This window comes from Arvicanthis niloticus, chromosome 13, assembly GCF_011762505.2.
Source record: "Arvicanthis niloticus isolate mArvNil1 chromosome 13, mArvNil1.pat.X, whole genome shotgun sequence".
In the NCBI taxonomy this organism is placed as follows: Eukaryota; Metazoa; Chordata; class Mammalia; order Rodentia; family Muridae; genus Arvicanthis; species Arvicanthis niloticus.
Window position 1 is genome coordinate 16507712 of NC_047670.1, and position 19149 is coordinate 16526860.

The 19149-nt window shown below is 42.1% G+C and overlaps 1 protein-coding gene across 4 annotated transcripts in view; it reads right to left on the minus strand.

Moving 5' to 3' along the window:
* The window catches only part of Ncald (neurocalcin delta), a 408926-nt gene that overhangs the window by 7121 nt on the left and 382656 nt on the right, over nucleotides 1-19149 (minus strand). The window lies entirely within an intron of this gene.

Here is a 19149-nt window from a genome sequence, read left to right on the forward strand (position 1 = left end):
GTTTGTCAGATATTCTGGGCCAGAAGGCTGAAAATAGATTCTCCAACATTATAGAAAAATTTGGTGGGGGGTGGGGGGCTGTTCAGGCAGCCAACTTTCTCTGTCATTTCTATAGTTTTGGAAGCTTCTTGCCTGCACTTCTTGCATACTTAGGTAATATTTATTCCTCCTCAAGTCTCTGATGGGGTTGAAGACTATATAGCCTCACATATAAGTTTAAGTTGTTTAAGCCTTAGATAAATGTTTTAAGGTCTATGTAAGTTATGATAAGAATGATTCAGATACAAAATTCTGAACTTCCCAAGATAGAATAGATAATAGAATACTTTCTACAAAGTTGCCAAATATATCTGGGCTTTGTGAATGTAATTTTTACATGATAGTTTTCATAACTGTTTCAAAATGGTTATTATTATATATGGTTTATTATAATTATAATAAGATAAACAGCCTTTTATTGAAGTAAAATAGGGAATTGTAGAAAAAAACCTCCTGTGTCCTAAATGGATGCAGCACCTGTCAATAAAATGCTGATTGGTCTATAAGCTTAGGCAGGAAATAGAAGGTGGGACATCCAGTAAGGAGATGGAATTGTGGGACAGAGCAGAGAGGAAGGAGCTTGGGAACATGGAGGAAGACAGAGATGGGAGCTGAGCAGAGGTAACTAGACAGGTGGTAGAAAATAGGTTAGAATAAATGGGATATTAAGTTATGACCTATTAGAGAACCAGAGCTTATGGCCAAAGTGTTTGTAGATATATTCTGAGTGTCAGAGTTGTTATTCTAGGAGCCTGGTACTAGGAAGAAAAACTGAGTATAAACAGAGCTCTTGCTGAACTCCAGGGTTACTCCACACCGAGTCACTGTAGGAGGTCAGTCAAGGCCAGCACCTTGGCCCTGTTTAAGGTGATGGCACATCACAACCACATCCAGCTTTCCTGAAACGTGCTCACCAAAGTGTCCCTGCAGTCAAGAATGGAGTTATAATTAGTCCTTCTTTTGGGCCCTGTTGTCTGTTGTCTCAAACCCCCATCTGTGTCACTACCTACGCTATGGGTTTAGTACCATCGCCCAAGCTGCTGGCCACAGAGGCAGTCCTCTTTTTAAAAGCAAGAAAGCAGAGGCTCTGAGAGCGGCAAGATTTCCTACTAAGTCCAGACCAAGGCAAGGTGGAACCAGTGGCAACACACAGATGCACGTGCACACACACACACTGGCCTGAGAACATCTTTATGTTTTATGAGTTCATAAGCTCAGGAATGTCAGAACAGCAGTAACAGCACAGTATCTGGACCTCAGCAGTTCACCCCAGTGCAGTCTCTTTCCAGGGCAAGCATTGGTCTATCTCAGGACTCATAGAGGTATCAACTGAGAAGTATTTATAGATAGACAAGTGAGGGATTTCTTTTTGCCAGAAAACTTCAGCAAACTATAATTGTCTTTCTTCATCTCTTTTGGACACGGCTGTTTCTCTGCTGAGTCTGTTTGTCTCTGGAAGGCTCCTTCCTGGCTTGTGTTCATGACTGGCCCAGGAGCGTCTAGTAACCAGATGTTCTCCTGAGACTTCTGTCAGGAAGCTTGCTCATTATGCACACACTTGGTTTTCCTGGATCCGTGGCTTCATTCACTCCTTTCTCATCTGAGTGTTCAACTGCCCACTCCACACCCTACTCGTGTACTAAGGATAGATGGAAACGTGACCCTCCCACAGGAAGCTGCCTATGCCCTTCCTCCGTCATCTCAATGTGTGATCGACCTTCCTCTGCACAAACAAATGGATCCATTGCAACCTCTTCAGGATCACTTCATTCTACGTACCCCAAACTATGGTCAACCAAGACACCTTCTTTCCATGACTGGCAGCCATGCCCGGCTAGTCATCAGGCCGCTGGCTACTGCAAGGTCTCGGGTAGCATCAGTTTAGAGAATTAGATCCAGAGTGACTGTCCCTGCCCCAGCTGTCCTCTCTCGGATCCCTTCTCCCTGTTTTCTTCTACTCTGCTCCTCTGTACAAAGTTTCATCTTTGCTCTCATAGGTTTTGTTCTGTCCCCTCTCTCTCCCTCTGTAAATGTGTATCTAGACATAAGAAGTTATCATTCGTGTAACCCCCGAAAGGTTCTGAATCTGCTAAAGCCCCTCTCCTTTGACATAAGCAGATGTTCTGTGGGAGCGTATCACTCGCGGCAGACAAATGTAAGGACTTGAGACTTGGAAGCTCATCCACAGACACCACCCCCTGTCATCTAAGCCCCTCCTCTCACATTATTCTCTCCCCAGTTCCCAGCTCATTTGTTCACCAGACATTTTCTGTGTGAGTTGGATGCACCAGGAACTGTGACTGTCCCTGCCTTTGTCCTGGGGGCCTCACTGTGAAGCAGGCAGACACCTCAGGAATACAGGGGAGGATGGGCCCAGGAGCACTGTGGGGGATGCACAGGAGGCTATGGTACAATGGGAAGATGGGCATTGTAAGGAGGGAGAGTTAAGGCAGACCGCCCCAGGGCTGACTAGAGAACAAAGCATGGGGAAAAAGCCCTGGCCTTAAAGAGAAAATTAGTTGGCAGGCTCATCCTCACACATCTCACCTGTCCTTTAGAAAGGCAGAAAACTTGGGTAACCACACTGCACCCTGAAAGTGTCCCACCTTCCACGTCCGTCCACTGTTTAGATGGATATAGCACCCCAGCAATGCCTTATAGCTGTTATGAAAGCCCTTCCTCCATTCTTCCCAGTGACTCCTTAGAAGCCTTTAAGAACTCCAGGGCCGGAAGGCTGTGCCTAAATGAAATCCCCCTTCTTGGGACTCTGATGGCAGCCACCAGTAACAATATAGATGTCAATCTATTAACACTTCTGTTTGAGCCGAGGCTTGAAAGATGAAGCAAACACAGGGGCATGATGGGAGAGCAGCCCTTCACCCGGGCTATTAGGATAAAGTAGTAGAAATAGTTCAGAGAAATAGGGCCAACCTATAAGCAGCTCCCTCTTCATACCATCAGGCCCACACAAGCAGGAGCCTCCCCAGACTGCATAACCAGCAGCTGCAAACTGGGCACATAGATGTGTGAACTCGGGAAGGTGAGGTTTCCTTTAAGAGGCTTGCTTTCCCAGATGGCTTTGTTATGACAATTAGATTAGATTAGATTTGTTCTTTGCATCACTTAGCGAATAGGATTAGCAGACTGTTCTCCAAAGCAAGTTTCTGATGTGGTTGGCATTAGGGCAGTGCACATCTGTGACAACTGGTCCAAGTGGTGCCAGTCTCACAAGTCTACCCTTGTGGAATAATGCTATTCTTCCCTTCCTGAGAGCAGGGACAACCAAAACTGACTACTGCTGAGCTTCAGTCTAGGCCTCCAGAGCCTAGAGAGACAAGACAGGGCCCCAGGCAGTCTCCGGGGCAAACCATGTCTTTTATTAGCAACATTTCTCCCAAACTTAATGGGATTGAACTGTAGAGGAAACAAGCTACTTCTGCATCTTATTTTTAGCCGTGTCAGGATCTTCCAACAGGGCCTAGCAGAGGTGGCCTGTTTTTAATTAAGCTACAAGGGTCCTGTTCTTGTCCCTGGTAAACGTGGAACTTCGGGATGCTCAGAAGCCCATCTGGAGTTGCTCCCTGCCAGGCTCAGGGTAGTTCCTCACTGTGGCTGGATGCTTCCTTCTCTGTGGTCTTTCCTTCCCACCTCTCTTTCTTTCCTCCTTCCTTCCTCCATTCATCCCTCCTTCCTTCCTGAAGAAGCAATCTCTTAGGATGCTAACAGGAAAGACTCACATCTGATTGACAGGGTTGTGGCCAACCGAGGGCAGGCACGATTTTAAAAGTCAAGTCATTTTCTGTGAAGGAAACTAAAGTAACTCTTTCCACCAGAAAATTTAGGATCCTCCAACAGGGAATTGGACATTCGGGGCTCTCTGACAGCAGAATAGGTCAAAGAAGATGAGCAGTGCTGTCTGTTTGCAGATTATAGATAAGAAACAGCACCCTGCTTAGAAAGATTTATATTCCAGGATAAGAGACAATGAAAAATCTTTTTTGGAGATATTTTTAAATTATAATCAGCATATACATGTCTGGAATGATATAAATCATCTCTCATGTTCAGTTGGAAAGGTAAAATAAATCATGTCCTTCACGGCAAGACAAGACAGCTTCCTGACAAGACAGCTGCACTCACATCCCCCCTTTTATTTTATTTTATTATTTAAAAGGGTTTTATTTATGTCTATAAGTGTTTGCCTGGTGACCATGGAGGCCAGGAGATGGCATCAGATCCCTTGGAACTAGAGTTACAGAATCCTGGGAGTTGCCATGAGGGGACTGGGAATCCACCTCCATCCTCTGGAAATCAACCAGGACTCTTAACCAGTTAGCCATTTCTTCAGCCCCTCTTTCTCCCTTTCCAATCAGGACATCTCATTCATATACTAAGTTTCATGAAGGTTTTTACTTAGGGAAAAAATAACCTGTAAGTTTTTCCTGCTAAAAGTAGGGTCTGAACTCACTTTGCATATTTTTCTCTTTATGAGCCAGATCCTGGAAGATCATGAGCCTGGACTCACACACTGACCCCTGCTTCCTACACAACAGCTTACTATCAGAAGGGCCCAGCACAATCTTTATCATTTTAAGGGTGACGGATCTTAGATGATCTGTAGAAGAAAGTGTGTGGAAATTAAAGCCATAGCACAGGCTGGACCAACACTGTGGATACTGTGCTTTCCCCAAACCTCTTTTCTTCTTGTTATTCTTATTCTCTTCTTCCTTCTCCTCCTCCTCTTCTTCCTCCTCCTCTTCTCTCTCCTCTTCCTCTTTCTCCTCCTCTTCATCTTCCTCCTTCTCCTCCTCTGCCTCCTCTTCTCCCCTGCCCCCATTCCCCCCCCTCTTCCAAGATAGAGTTTCTCTGTGTATCCCTGGCTATCCTGGAACTCTCTATATAAACCAGGCTGGCCTCAAAACCAGAGATCTGACTGCCTCTACCTCTCAAGTGCTGACATTAAAGGTGTGAACCAATACCACCAGGCCCTTATAGTTCTTTTAAGGAAATGTGTCTTTCGGGGCTGAAGAGATGGCTCAGTGGTTATGAGCACTGACTGCTCTTCCAGAGGTCCTGAGTTTAATTCCCAGCAACCACATAGTGGCTCACAACCATCTGTAATGGGATGTGATGTCCTTTTCTGGTGTGTCTGAGGAATAAAAAAGGAAAAAGTAAAGTGTCTTTCAAGATGCCCTAAGACCAGCCATCACTCAAACAGGATGGGGAACACTGTTTGAAATAGCACAGTATACATGTTAAAGGTCCCAAGAATTCCTGCACTGAAGATACCCATAAGAGGCCTGTTGAATCCAGCATTTCCCAAACTGGTTTGACCAATCTTTCTGTTACAAAACATTGATAAAATTAGCACCCCAAGAAAATTCTCTTGGAGCCTAGACTGAGTCTGATGCTAGCTCCCTCTCCTAGTGTCTTCTGTTCTTTTTCCTCTTCTTCTTGGCAGAACTAATCATTCATGGCCTATGATGGCTCTCCAGGAGATTTTTCTTCCCAGTGTTGTCTGTATTGCATCAATACAGGTTATTTATTTATCTGTGTATGCTTTGGAGGCTAGTACTAGCTTCAGTTGATGAATGTGTGCTAGTTTTGTGATAAGCACAGAGACTGAATGACATCCTTTAGATTTAGAAAAGAAAAGTATGACCCAGGTCAAGGAACTCACAGGACAGAGGGACAGGTAGTCAGAATGAATATGAAAATGGGAACAGACAATGCTGCTTCCAACCAGGCTGTTTAGGCTTGGGATTAACCTCCCATCTAAAGCTGTCAAAAACAAAACCCCAAAGGCAACACCTGTCGCATGAACAGTGCAGTTAAACCCAATGGGTCACAAAACAAAAGAAAAAGCCATGAACATGTGAAAACAACTTGGGGGTGGGGTGGGGATGAGGCTGGGAGGAGACAGGAGAGTACAAGACTCCAGAGTAATCAGAATGGATTAGATACATGCATGAAATGAAAAATAATTTAATTTTAAAAAGACAATATACATAGAACCACAGTATATAAGGCCTTGTAAATTAGGCAGCCAAGGACAGTGATTTCTGAGGAACCACAAACAGAATAGACAGCTCCTGTGTGATGCTGGGACACTTATGCAAGGGACTGACACGGAGCGAGCTTGGTAGGCTCCCTGATGACAGAATTCAAGAGCTGGACAGACCAGTGCTTAGTGCTTAGTGTTCAAAGACAGATTAGAACAAAGGAGAGAGCCATGCAGAGAGAACTCCTGAGAGCTGTTATCAGTCCCTTTGCAGATAGATGAGAGCTACCAAAGATCAGGTGGGAAGAGTTAAATGAAAGGGTGAGTAGGAGAGGGGCTGGCCCCCAACCAAGGTCAAACAGAGTGTCTGTTTGCAGCATCCATGGAAAACCTCCTGATTTGTGAGGCCCAGTCTACTTTGAAAGGTCTTACCTCAGCAGTGGAGAATAATTAGTCCCCAGTGAGCCCTGCTCTGTGTCACCTATCAAATTTTAAAAGCAAGATCTGGAAAATTCAAGCTGTTTCCAAGCAACTTAACTACATCTCAGAACAAAGCACAAGGATAGTTATATTTTTAAAATATTCAACTCTCAACAGGGTAAAATTCACAATGTCTGGTGCCCAATAGAAAATGAACAGTCACTCATGGACAGTATCATTCTGTACAGAAGGAGACAGGAGGAAAATCCATTAAGTGACCTAGAACTGACATAAACATTATAATTAGCAGAAGGCCACTGAAACAGACACAAAAACTGTGCTCCAGATATCCCCCAAATAGACAGGGAAAGACATTAAGAAGAACCCAAGTAGAACTTTTAGTGATGAAAGCTACAATGTTTGAGGTGGAAAATACAGAGAAGGATGGCAAATCGGATCTAGTAAGACAAGCTCTGCTGTAGACATGAGGCTAAGTTACCCAAGATCAAAGGGAGGAGAAAATGTAACATCGGCAATGCAGCAGTGCTAGTGGATTATGGATGGGCTTTGGGCTGGATAGTATGTCCATCCTTAAAGACTGAAGGTGGGGAGAAAGAGATCCGAAGGCATACATACTGAAAATATTCCAAAGCTGATAAAAACCATGAGTCTACAGACCAAAATTTTGATAGGCAAAAAGACACTCTAGAAGAACTAGATGGTTTGTTCATTTCACTCTCTAATTACTAAAATGCAGCATGAACTTTTTGCTACCTGGCCTTAAGCTCCGCAGGCTGGGCTACCAGCTCCCGCCCAGGTTCCCTCAGATCCCCAGATCACACACACACACACACACACACACACACACACACACACACACACACACACGTTGCTCAATTCCAACCTGCCTTATTGGCTCAATTGCTGGGCACTTCTAATCTACCGTGGCTTGCCCTTCCAGTACTCTTAGCTCAGCACCCTAAATCTGCCCTCAGCTTCAGTTGCTCAGTTACCTTTAGTCCCAGCTCAACACCCTAATCTCCTGTCTGGAGAAGCAGTTTGAGGCCACTCTGCCTGAGATCTCACATGGCTGGTTGCCTTTTCCTCCTCTGAAGCATGGCAAAAATTCCTCTCTTCCCTTTCATCTCCTTGCCTCCCCTGCGGGGACTCGGAAGTCTTGCCTCCTTCCTTCCGCCCAGCAATTGGCCCCTAGCATCTTTACTGATAGATCAAGAACCAATTAGGGAACAGGACCTTAGCATCAGCCTCCCCTCCCCACCCCACCCCCACACACTAAAGTAGGTTTGTGGTTAAATTTTTTCTTAAGGGACTTGCAAGATGCCAATCATAGATGGGAAAAGACGGTAGGGGAGATTGAAATTGTAAAACGACAGAGACATTGGCCCACTTTAGTCAGGATGCCTATTCATCATCTTTGCTTTGGATAAATGTGACTGTTGTCTAGGCTTGTGGTTCATATTCACATAAGGCAGATGCAGCATGACACCTTCACATCTAACCAATGACTCTCCTGATATGTTGGCCTTGCAAGAATCTTGCTTGGTGACTTCCTGAGAACAGAAGGGAGGTAAGTAAGTGTCACCCCATCTCTTATATTGGATGCTGTGTTTCCATATCATGAGAGTTGCTTCTTTCTCCCACAGTCTCAAGAAGTTTTAGGCAGCCATGGGAGAACTGGCAGTGCCTCTCAGTTACCTATAGGACCTTTTGTTACACTTAGCCTGTACCATGGCAGTGTGGGCATTCAGACTTCCCTCAGCAGGCCAGCAAGGATTCTCCTTCTTCATAAAGAGGCAGGCTGACTGTTCCCATTGAGAGGAGAGAATCTAGCATACGATGGGGGAAAGGTACACTCGCAGCCTGCTTTTAGACTCAAGGAAATGCTTCATCATGATAATAAAAAAACAGTCTAATAATTTGTCACTTAAAGGAAATCAGACACATAAATGAAAAAAAAAAAAAAAAGAGAGATGTTCATTTAAGGCTCTAAACCAAATTCACAGATGGTTTTACTTGTTGATCAAGATGATGATCCATCAAAAATTGTGAAAATAGTTTTCTTTTAAGAAGAGCCACAAGTATACTCCAGCATATGTGGTAGACCGAGTAGTGCTTCCTCGTGCATGCCCACATCCTCACACTTGGAACCTGGAGAGTCTTACCTTACACAGTAAAGAGATTTCACGAAATGGGTGGAATCAACTGCAGACATGGAGATGGAAGGGTGCACCTAGATTCCACACATGGCCCCAGCAGATACACGAGGAGCTGATGATTAATATTCATAACTGCACGAGTAAATGCATGAATGGAAGAGACAAGCGGAGGAGCAATCCCGAGGTGGGGGTGGGGCCAGCTGACTTGGAAGGTGGATGAGCAAGGACACATGCCTGGGAACGAATCATCTTCTAGAAATTGGGAAAGATAAGAAATCTTTCCTTCCAATGGCTTCAGAAGGGGAGGCAGCCCCAAGGACACTTTTAGTCTAGTGAAACTGAGGTCAGATGTTCAAAATTATAAGATGATAATTGTGTGAGCTTGTAAGCCATGAGGTTTGATACTCAATGTTGTAGCAGCCATAGCGACTAATTCAACACCACACAGAATTCATAGTGGGTGGTAAATTCTAGTCTTTCCTACCAATATCAGGAAAAACAAATGAAGTCTAGCTTTTTGTCACAGATGCTATTCTGTGGCTACCGAAACTAAGTCACAGGAAATACCTAAGTACAACTGTAAAACCCAAATGAAAAGGACCTCACCGATCCGTGGAGAACTGCAGACGCATCCCAAATCACTCACGAGAAACACAACTTGATGCAAATCGCAAGAGGTTTACTGGCTAGCCAGTGCTGTCTTTCCTTCAAGCCAACGCAGGGGCAGCGGAATTCAGCCAAAGAACAAAAGAAGTTTACAGCTTTTCAGGGGGAATCTACAAACCAGGTGGGGGTGGAGTTAGGGAAGGGGGAAGGCTGAGAGTGGAGTTAGGGAAGGGGGAAGGAGGGGGAACAGGTCACTAGGTCATCGATACATTTGATCTCAAATTCCTAAGATGGATGGTGTGTCACTTTATAATTGGCTATTTCGAACTAGTTTCACACTATATATCATGAGCTCCAGTTCAAGGGGGTCAGGCTTATCTCAAACTTTTAGCATCCTGGCACCAACTGTCTCAGGGCTGTTAGTTCAAAGCCCGGCCAAGCTAATCTCGGGCCCATAGCATCCTGACACCATGAATCTTAAGGTTTGTTTAGTTAGGGCCATCTGTTCAAATGGTCAGCTAATTTCCTGGGACTGAGGCAACACAGTGTTTGACTTACAGGTTTTTATGTCTTTGCTTTTAAGAGTAGGGTTCAGGGGATCAACTTATGATTTTTCTATCTTTCACAACAAATGAACGATTTTTGGACAGCAAAGCCTAATTTAAAGAATTGGTTTTCACCTTGCTCTACACCCTGACCAACTGTGAGTGTTTGTAGGTAAATGGTTATAAATTTGCACCTCTACCCTCCATTCAGTGGTGTGAGAATCTCAGTCTTGAAGGGATGGGGGATTCAGCTAGGAAATTGCATTCAGAGCTTGTCTTTAAGCTACAAGTGTGGCTTTAACAACCAGACCCTTAGTTTGTTTATGGTGCTCCTGGGCCACAGCTGGCCCCACCTTGACTCACTGCTTCCTAACAGTTGTTTATGCAGGCTCACCACAGAAACTCAACAGTGACGGCTTAGGAGTAAATGGGTTTTCCTAAATGGTGCAGACCAGCTAACACAAATACTAGAACATCCTCACCATGGGCTTCCTGTGACAGTGACAAGGCCTAGAGAGCATGGGCTTTCAAAAAGAGAGGGAACAAAAAGAGTCTTTAAAAGTCAGTGCGGAGCTCAGTGAGATCCTACACTGAATTCCAATTCATCCCAAATAACTGAAAATAGGGATTAGCATAAGAATGTGGCGGAACACAGAACTGTCAGCTTGCAAAGGAGCTCTTCCTATGAAAATGGTTTGAAATTTAATTTAATCACTTTGATGATCTGAAGTTACTTCAGGGTGCCCATGGTATTTGCAATCATGAATATTAACCACCAAGGGCATGGGGGGGTGTATAAAGCAGTTGAGGACATTTGTCTTTCGTTGGCAGGTTTCTTAAGAATCTCAAGATTACACAGGCCTGGCTGAAGTTTAGATCTGGACACAGAGCTTGTGACTAGCCTGGGGCACTTTACAGGGAAGGGCACACCTCCACCAGGTTGAGCACATCCTTATGCTGCTTACCAGGCTTGGTGTTCTGTACTGAACATGGTGGAAGACCCCCTGCCCCCCAGGGTTGGGTGTTTGCAGGCATCTTTTGCATGTCTCTGCGATCCTCCCAGTCTTTTCCAAACCACATTCCAAGGCCCAGGGACAATGTGTCTTTCCTGAACACTGTTCCCCTTGCCAGGGTCCTTACTGAGCTATGGATGAGCACGCAGCTGCACCATTTCCTTAAACTCATGTTCTTGGAAGGTTCCTTCCAGTCTTGGTAGCTACAAGTTCATCAACAATGGCTGCAAAAACCCAGCAGGAAACTTGGGCAAAACAACTTCCTGTGGCTCATGGGCATTTCTAATTCAGATTCCAGGCAAGGAAGTTTAGTCGAAAATGAGAACAGCCCTTTGCACTCTTCCAAGGGTAGACCCCAGCCCTCCAAGATGGAAAGGCAAAGTCAGAGCTAAGGTGCACAAAGCCTCTTGTTCTCTCCTAAGTACCAGATAATAATAAAATATTTAAAAGCATGACAGTGAAAGAGCCTAATTAGGAGGAAAGCTACAAGTGGATATTAAGTGCCCTCAAAGCCCTGTGCCTGAAGGTTTGGTCCTGAGCCTGCGGCACTCCTGACAGGTGGTAGAATATTTAAGAGGGGGAGTCTATTGAGGTAGTGGGTAATGAGAGGGAGGGTGAGTCCCCAAAGGAGACTGTGGGACCCCAGCCTTTTCCTCTTTCTCTTGCTTTCTGACTCTGAGATAAATAGTGTTTCTCTGCTTCATACTCCCGACCCTGATAAAATGCCACAGGCCAGACCCACAGATCCAACTTAAATCTTCAAAACTACAAGTCAGAGCAAACCTATTGTCTTTGCAAGCCCATTGTTTCACACTTGGTGTGGTTACAGAAATCTAATACAATCAATAAACTTGGAATTTAAATTTTTGTTTAACCTGCAAAGACTAAGGAGAAGCTAAGGTGGAAATGATGTGGAGACGTCCCACATATGCTTGTGGAGGCATTAGGAAAAAATCCTTTGACAGGATGTATCAGGAGACCTTAGACGTGGTGGTGCTCTTTGACCCAGTTATTGGGATTCCATTCTAAAAAAGTAATCTTGGGGGACACTTTGTATAGAAAGATTATTGATTTATTTTATTTTTAAAAGATAAACCATTTTGTCTGATAATGAAAACTGGAAGTAGCCCAAATATCCAACAGTGGAAAACTAATTATAATATACTGTAGTATTATTATGTAGCCATTGACTGCTATTATTAAACATTTTTATAAGACATCTTTATAAACACAGAGATACCTGTGTTACTATGCTAAGTGAAAATTGCAAGATAGAAAATTGCATTACAAAAATGTGTTGGTTATGGAATTAATTGGATATTTCTAATGCATGGTAAGAAGGCAATTTAAATATGCAATTTAAATTTATCATATTAAAATATCAAGAAGTGTGTCATTTAAGAAATTATTCTAACCACAAAAAACATTTTTAAAAGTTAAAAAGGGCCGGGCAGTGGTGGCGCATGCCTTTAATCCCAGCATTTGGGAGGCAGAGGCAGGCGGATTTCTGAGTTTGAGGCCAACCTGGTCTACAGAGTGAGTTCCAGGACAGCCAGGGCTATACAGAGAAACCCTGTCTCGAAAAAAAACCAAAAAAAAAAAAAAAAAAAAAAAAAAAAAAAAAAAAAAAAGTTAAAAAGGATTCATTTGTGGGTAGGACTTTGCTTGCATGTTTGTACTGTGCTTGCAATGTCTCTGGAGGCCAGAAGAGAACACTGTATCTCCTATGACTGGAATTGCAGACAGGTATGAGCCACCATGTGGGTGCTGGGAATTGAACCCAGATCCACTGGAAGAGCAGTCAGTGCTCTTAACTGCTGAACTATCTCTCTAGTCCACCCCATTGTCTGCCCATATTTTACATTAGATGTCGCCCTCTGCAGGGGAGGGGCCATAGCCTTTACTTCTGCTTAAGATCTATATCACCGAGTGATTATTTTTGTTTTGTTTTTGTTTTTTTGAGACAAGGTTTCTCTGTGTAGCCCTGGCTGTTCTAAAACTCACTCTGTAGACCAGGCTGGCCTCGAACTCAGAAATCCACCTGCCTCTGCCTCCCAAGTGCTGGGATTAAAGGCATGCGCCACCACTGTCCAGGTAGTTATTTTTTGATACAATCTTTTCATTTCTTTACCCTCCTGTGGAAAGGAAAGCTACTGGTGGCCATTCAGAAGAGAAGTGCTTGGCGGAAGTATTCCCGAGTAAGGCAGTATCAGTTGAGACCTCTGCTCTTGCATCTTCCCAATGCTTGTGATATCCTGTAGTGAGAATTTTGGTTTCTTTAAAAGCCCAGTTACGTTATGTGATTATGTTTTTGTTTTCATCCCAGGTGTGGGATGTGGGGCTGCTTCAGATTGTCTGTCCACAGCTCCTAACTATGATTTGTCTCTTGCTCTAAGAGGGATATGATTTTTGCCAGCTGCAGATAGTTTACATTTGGAATTCTGGGGACTCTTGAGAGGATATAACTGTGAGAGCCCTGAGAAGGCCTGGGGCAGCGGCTGCTCCCCCTGCTGCTGGTGGCTGCTACTGTTGAGTTTTGTCAAGTGCTTGTGAGCAAAGAGATAAGAAGAAGAAACTGGATATCCTGGCAATGAAGATTGGACTTAACCCAAGAAACTCAACACCCCTAATCAGCAGGACATGGTCTAAAGAGATCTATGTCCCCTTTCCTCCCTAACTTTCTCTCTTCTCCACCTAGTGTTGGGGGTGGGTTGGATGGGATTGGGGTGGAGAAGAGTGGTAGATATAAGAACCCAATAAAGTAGCCAAAAATGGTTACAATAGTGCCCAGATGTGAGGTAGGATGAATGGGAAACCATCTCTAATGACATACAGGAAGCAGCAGGGGAGAGAAGATGAATATTCTGTTTTAGGATGTCACCAAAAAAGTTTAATTTTCTCCCAGAGGGGATATTATTATTATTTATTTATTTATTTATTCTTCTTCTCCTTTTCCTTCCTGTATTGTGTCTCAAAAAAAAGGTTGGGAGAATGGCTGAGCAATTGGAAAAGTTGCAAGTGGATATGGAGGGGCCTGAGAAACAAAAAATGGATGATATGGGAAAAGCAGAAGGGTCACTATTCTCTTATCTTTGAAAGGGTTGCTATGCCACTGGAGAGGTTATAGGTAGAGATGAAAGCACCTGGGAAGTAAGTAGCACAGGAAAAGGGGGAGAAAAAAAGTTCAGACCTGGTGACTGAGGATGGGACCTTCCCAAAGGATGAAAGATGCAAACTGGGCTAGAAAGCAGGTTGTATCCTGTCCTATGCACTGACAGTTTCAAGTTCCCACAGACCCTGGGCAGGGTGAGGAGTCAGGAGGAACAGGAGGTCATTCAGGGTGACAGGATTAAAGAAAAACAGACTGTCTTGAGAGAAAGGATTAATCTTGAGCCAATTGTCCTGCCGGTGTTTACAAAATCACCATAGGTTTTCCCAGTAGTTGTGCAGCACATGCCTGCTAATGGTACAGGTCATAATTATGATGAGATAACATGGCATCCTATAGAAATGATAAGTCTGAGGTGTCTTAAAGAGGTTACGGTTTTCTATGGAATTCATTCCCCTTATGTTAAACAAATATTAAGTAACTGGGCTACCTAAAACAGAGTTATCCCCCAAGTCTGGAAAGATTTGGTCACAGCTGTGCTAGAGGTTGGTCAGCAGTTAACGGTGGTTGATATGGGAGGGAGGAAGCCTCGATTGAATATTGAATAATTAAATAGATCAAGGGGAATGAATATTGTTAAAGATCAATTGCTTGGTGAAGGGTAGATTCTGACCTACAAGAACAGATTCAATTTGATGATGCTGTTATAGAGCGATGCCACTTGGCCACTTTAAGAACTTGAGACAAAGTTGAGGAGTCTGGGAATAGATTTACTTCATCCACTGAAATTGTACAAGGCTCTGGGGAAGCCTTCACAGATTTCTTGTGAAGATTGTTTGCAGCTGTAAACAAAGCCGTATCAGACCCTGATACCAGACTGGTGTTGCTAAAGACCTTGTCATTTGAGAATGTGAATACAGAATGCAAAAGAGTGATTAGACCCTTAAAGGCATGAGCAGCAGCAGTGAATGAGTGGATAGGGACATGACAGACAAGCCTATATGGATAGAGTAGAGACCTTTAACTAAGGAAAAGGTACAGCACTTGAACGGCTAGTACAAGAGAAGTTGAAGGCTCAACATATAGAAGAGTCTACAAGCCCATAGAATTCTCTGTATTTGTTATTTTAAAAAATCAGGAAAATGGAGGATGTTAACAGATTTAAGAGCTCATAGAATAATTCAACCAATGGGTCCTTTGCAGCCTGGAATTCCTTTACCTTCTTTATTACCTAAGTCATGGCCTATGATAGTAATTGATTTAAGAGATTGGTTTTTTTCACAATCCCTTTGCATGAGCATGATAGGGAAAGGTTTGCTTTCTCAGTACCTGCTTATAATTAGTGGTCCAATAAGGAGATATTATTGGAAAGTTCTTCCATGGGGAATGTTACGTAGTCTAACTTTATGTCAAAATTTTGTGCAACAACCACTAGAAATAATTTATAGGCAATTTATTATTTATCATTACATGGATGATAGTATGTGGGCTGATTCTGATACAGATACTTTAGAGAAAATATTTAAGGAACCATAAAGAATTCTACCCTGCTGGAGGTTACAGATTGCTCCTGACAAAATACGGAGAGGAGATTCTATTAACTATTTGAGTTACAAAATAAGTCAACAACAACAACAAAATGACCATAGGGCTGGAAAGATGGCTCAGGGATTAAGAGCACTGGCTGCTCTTCCAGAGGTTCTGAGTTTTATTCCCAGTAACCACACAGTGTCTTATAACCATCTATCATGTGATCTGGTGCCCTCTTCTGGCATGTAAATACATGCAGATAGAGCACTCATACATTAAATAAGTAAATAAATCTTAAAAAAAAAAATTCAACCACAAAAGGTCTGTAGAGATCAGTTGCAAAGTCTTAATGATTTTCAAAATTAATGGGAGGTGTTAAATGGCTATGGCCAATAATTGGATTAACTACTCATGAGTTAAGTAATTTGTTTCAAACTTTACAAGGAGATTTTAACTTAAACAGCCCAAGATGGTAAACAGCTGAAGGAGAGAGTGTTAACTTAGGTAGAATAGAGACTATAAGATACATATGTGGATCAAATTGATCCTAAACTTGAATGTATTTTGGTTATTTTGTCTTCAACTCATTCTCCTACTGGACTCTTTATGCAAAGAGAAAAGACCCAGTTGAAACCATAATGCCTTTGACTAATGCTGAGATTATGTCCTTATGAATAAGCAATGAAGACTGGCAAAGAGCTTGTAGTAACTATTTGGGAGAAATTAATAGCATATATCCTAAAGCAAGTGTCTGCATTTTATAAAAAGAACTAACTGAATTCTCCTAGTTATTGTAAAGGAAACACCGATTCCTGAAGCGCCTATATTCTATGTTGATGCAAATAAGTTGGGAATATAATTACTGATTCTTAATATGCATAAATAATTGTTTTGAAAATAGAAATTGCTGAATTTTTCCTGATAGTTCAGAATTAACCTGATGGTTAAGAAATTATTTATACAACTGCAATGGGCAATCAAAAATAGGAACTGTCTATTATATATTACTCATATTCAGTCGCATGCAGGTTTGCTAGGTCCATTGGCACAAAGAAATGAGGAAACTGACTGATTATTAAGAGGAAATTTGTTAGAAGCTTCAAAATTTCATGAAAATCATCATGTTATAAGTAAATGTTTAAAGAAAAAAAATCACTTGGCAACAAGCCAAAGAAATTATAAGAAAATGTCCTACTGGGCTGGAGAGATGGCTCAGCAGTTAAGAGCACTGACTGTTCTTCCAGAGGTCCTGAGTTCTATTCCCAGCAACCACATGGTGGCTCACAACCATCTGTAATGGGGATCCAATATCCTCTTCTGGAGTGTCTGAAGAAGTGACAGTGTATTCACATAAATGAAATAAATAAATCTTAAAAGAAAAAGAAAAGAACAAAAGAGAACGTCCTACTTATTCTCTGTATAAAACCAAACTCCAGTACCCACTGGAAGTAATTCTAGGGTTACCAAAGGAAATGAACTCTAGCAGATGGATGTGTTTCATTTTACAGAATTTGGAAAACTAATGTTTGTATATTATACCACTGATACATATTCAGACTCCCAATGGGCAACTCCTTTGAGTTCTGAAAAAGCTGATTCTGTAATTATACATTTACTGGAAGTAATGGCTATTATGGGGATACCTACATAAATTAAGACTGACAGTGCTCCCACATTTGTCTCTAGTAAGATCAAGCAATTTTTTGCAAATTATAATATAAAGCACATTAAAAGTATTCCACACAATCCTATAGAACGAGCAGTTGTAGAAGGATCTAATCATACTTTCAAAGAAATGCTCATAAAACAAAAAGGAAGAGTAAAGACCTCCAGGGATAGACTAAATAATGCTTCTTAACTTCAAATTTTCTTAATGCTAATGAAAAAAAAAAAAAAAAACAGCAGCAGCCGAGAGACACTGGGTTATAGAAATAACTATAGGAGAATCAAATCATCCTATATTCTATAAAGATGTGAAGATTCCAACAGAATGGAAGCTTGCAATAGTTTGGCATTGAGGACATAGTTTTGTTTACGTTTCTACAGGGAACAAAAAGATATGGCACCATCAAAACGTATGAAGATTAGATTTAACCAGGAAAGACCTCCTACTAACTAATACATGAATGTCTTTCTACATAGCCAATTAATCTTTCTGGCTGCCTGGTCCACATGACTTATTATCACACACCATCCTTTCATATAGCATGGATGGAGATTTATATTACAGTTTGGTCACACAATCCAGAAGGACATGTAAAGTTGACAGATGCCTGTCACATGCTCAAACATAGAGCAGAGAGCCATCATTAACTAAGTTGTGCACACTGCACATTCCATACATGTGTTGATGTAGAAATGTACCTACAATATTACTTTTAAAAGTCTGCGTGTTTTCAGACTTTTAAAAGTAATATTGTAGGTACATTCCAGGTGATCCAGCCTCACAGACTGCCTCGGCTGCTGTTTCCTCAAACTGTTGCACCCAGGACAACTTCAAAGTGACTTTCCTCATACTGTTCAGCCTCACAGACTGTTTCAGTCAGGACTTCAGTTAAGCCCTGCGCTTTCCTATCCCACAGAGACTGGGAAGCAAATAATACAGCTAGTTCCCCCAGGACTTGGCCAATATCCCAATTTTCTTAGGGTCCCCAAAAGATCTCTTCACTTCCAGAGAGTAGGAAGCAATTTAAAGAATACAATGTCCCAATTCCCAAGAGGTGGAGTGGGTGGTTTTGGGGCATTTTGTGGGTGATGGATGTTTGTTCTTGTTAAGGGAAGTTGGTCACAAATTGTTGATGGTCATGGTCAAGGAGGAAACAAAGTAAAAAAGATTAGAATCAGAGATCTCTTTTTCTCTCTCCTATCCTCCTTTCTCTCCTGTCTAGTGTTAGGGGAAGGAGGGGAATAAAAGGATAAAGGGGGTATAGACATGAGAGGATAAAAGGATTGTACCTCCTTTAAGACTAAGAAACAAACAACCAGTCTCAGATATTTTACATTGTTATGTATTATTGTATATTGATAGAAATTTGTTATATATATATTTCAACTTTTGTTTAAAATATTGTACATATGCGACTCATTTAAAAATTTGGATATAAGTTTGAGTCCTTGAAAGCTACTAGTGTAAGCTATTCAGGATAATAAAGAATTGCAAGGGGCTGGAGAGATGGCTCAGAGGTTAAGAGCAATGGCTGCTCTTCCAGAGGTCCTGAGTTCAATTCCCAGCAACCACATGGTGGCTCACAACCATCTGTAATGGGATCCCGAACTCTCTTCTGATGTGTCTGAAGTCAGTATATTCAAATGTATAAAAATAAATAAATCTTAAAAAAAAAAAAAAAGAATTGCAAGTTAGTAGTTAGTTACCTATAAGTAATCAAACTTGTAGTTTTGTTAGGTACTAGTTTAGTCAATTTTAGAAATAAAGTTTATTTACCTTCCTGTACATGTTTTTAAAGTTAAACAAAAAGTAAATAGCTAGAAACAAGCAATGCTTGTCTATTCAGATATACTTAAGTCCTCAAACACTTCAGAAATCAGAAGAATATAGCAATTAAGTTGTTTTAATAATAAAAGGCTGCTCAGAGAGAGAGAGAAAGAGAGAGAGAGAGAGAGAGAGAGAGAGAGAGAGATCAGCTCAGCTTCTGGCAGCATCCCAATCTACTTCAAAAAAGATGGTCACCTAAGAACTTCCACATGCAGC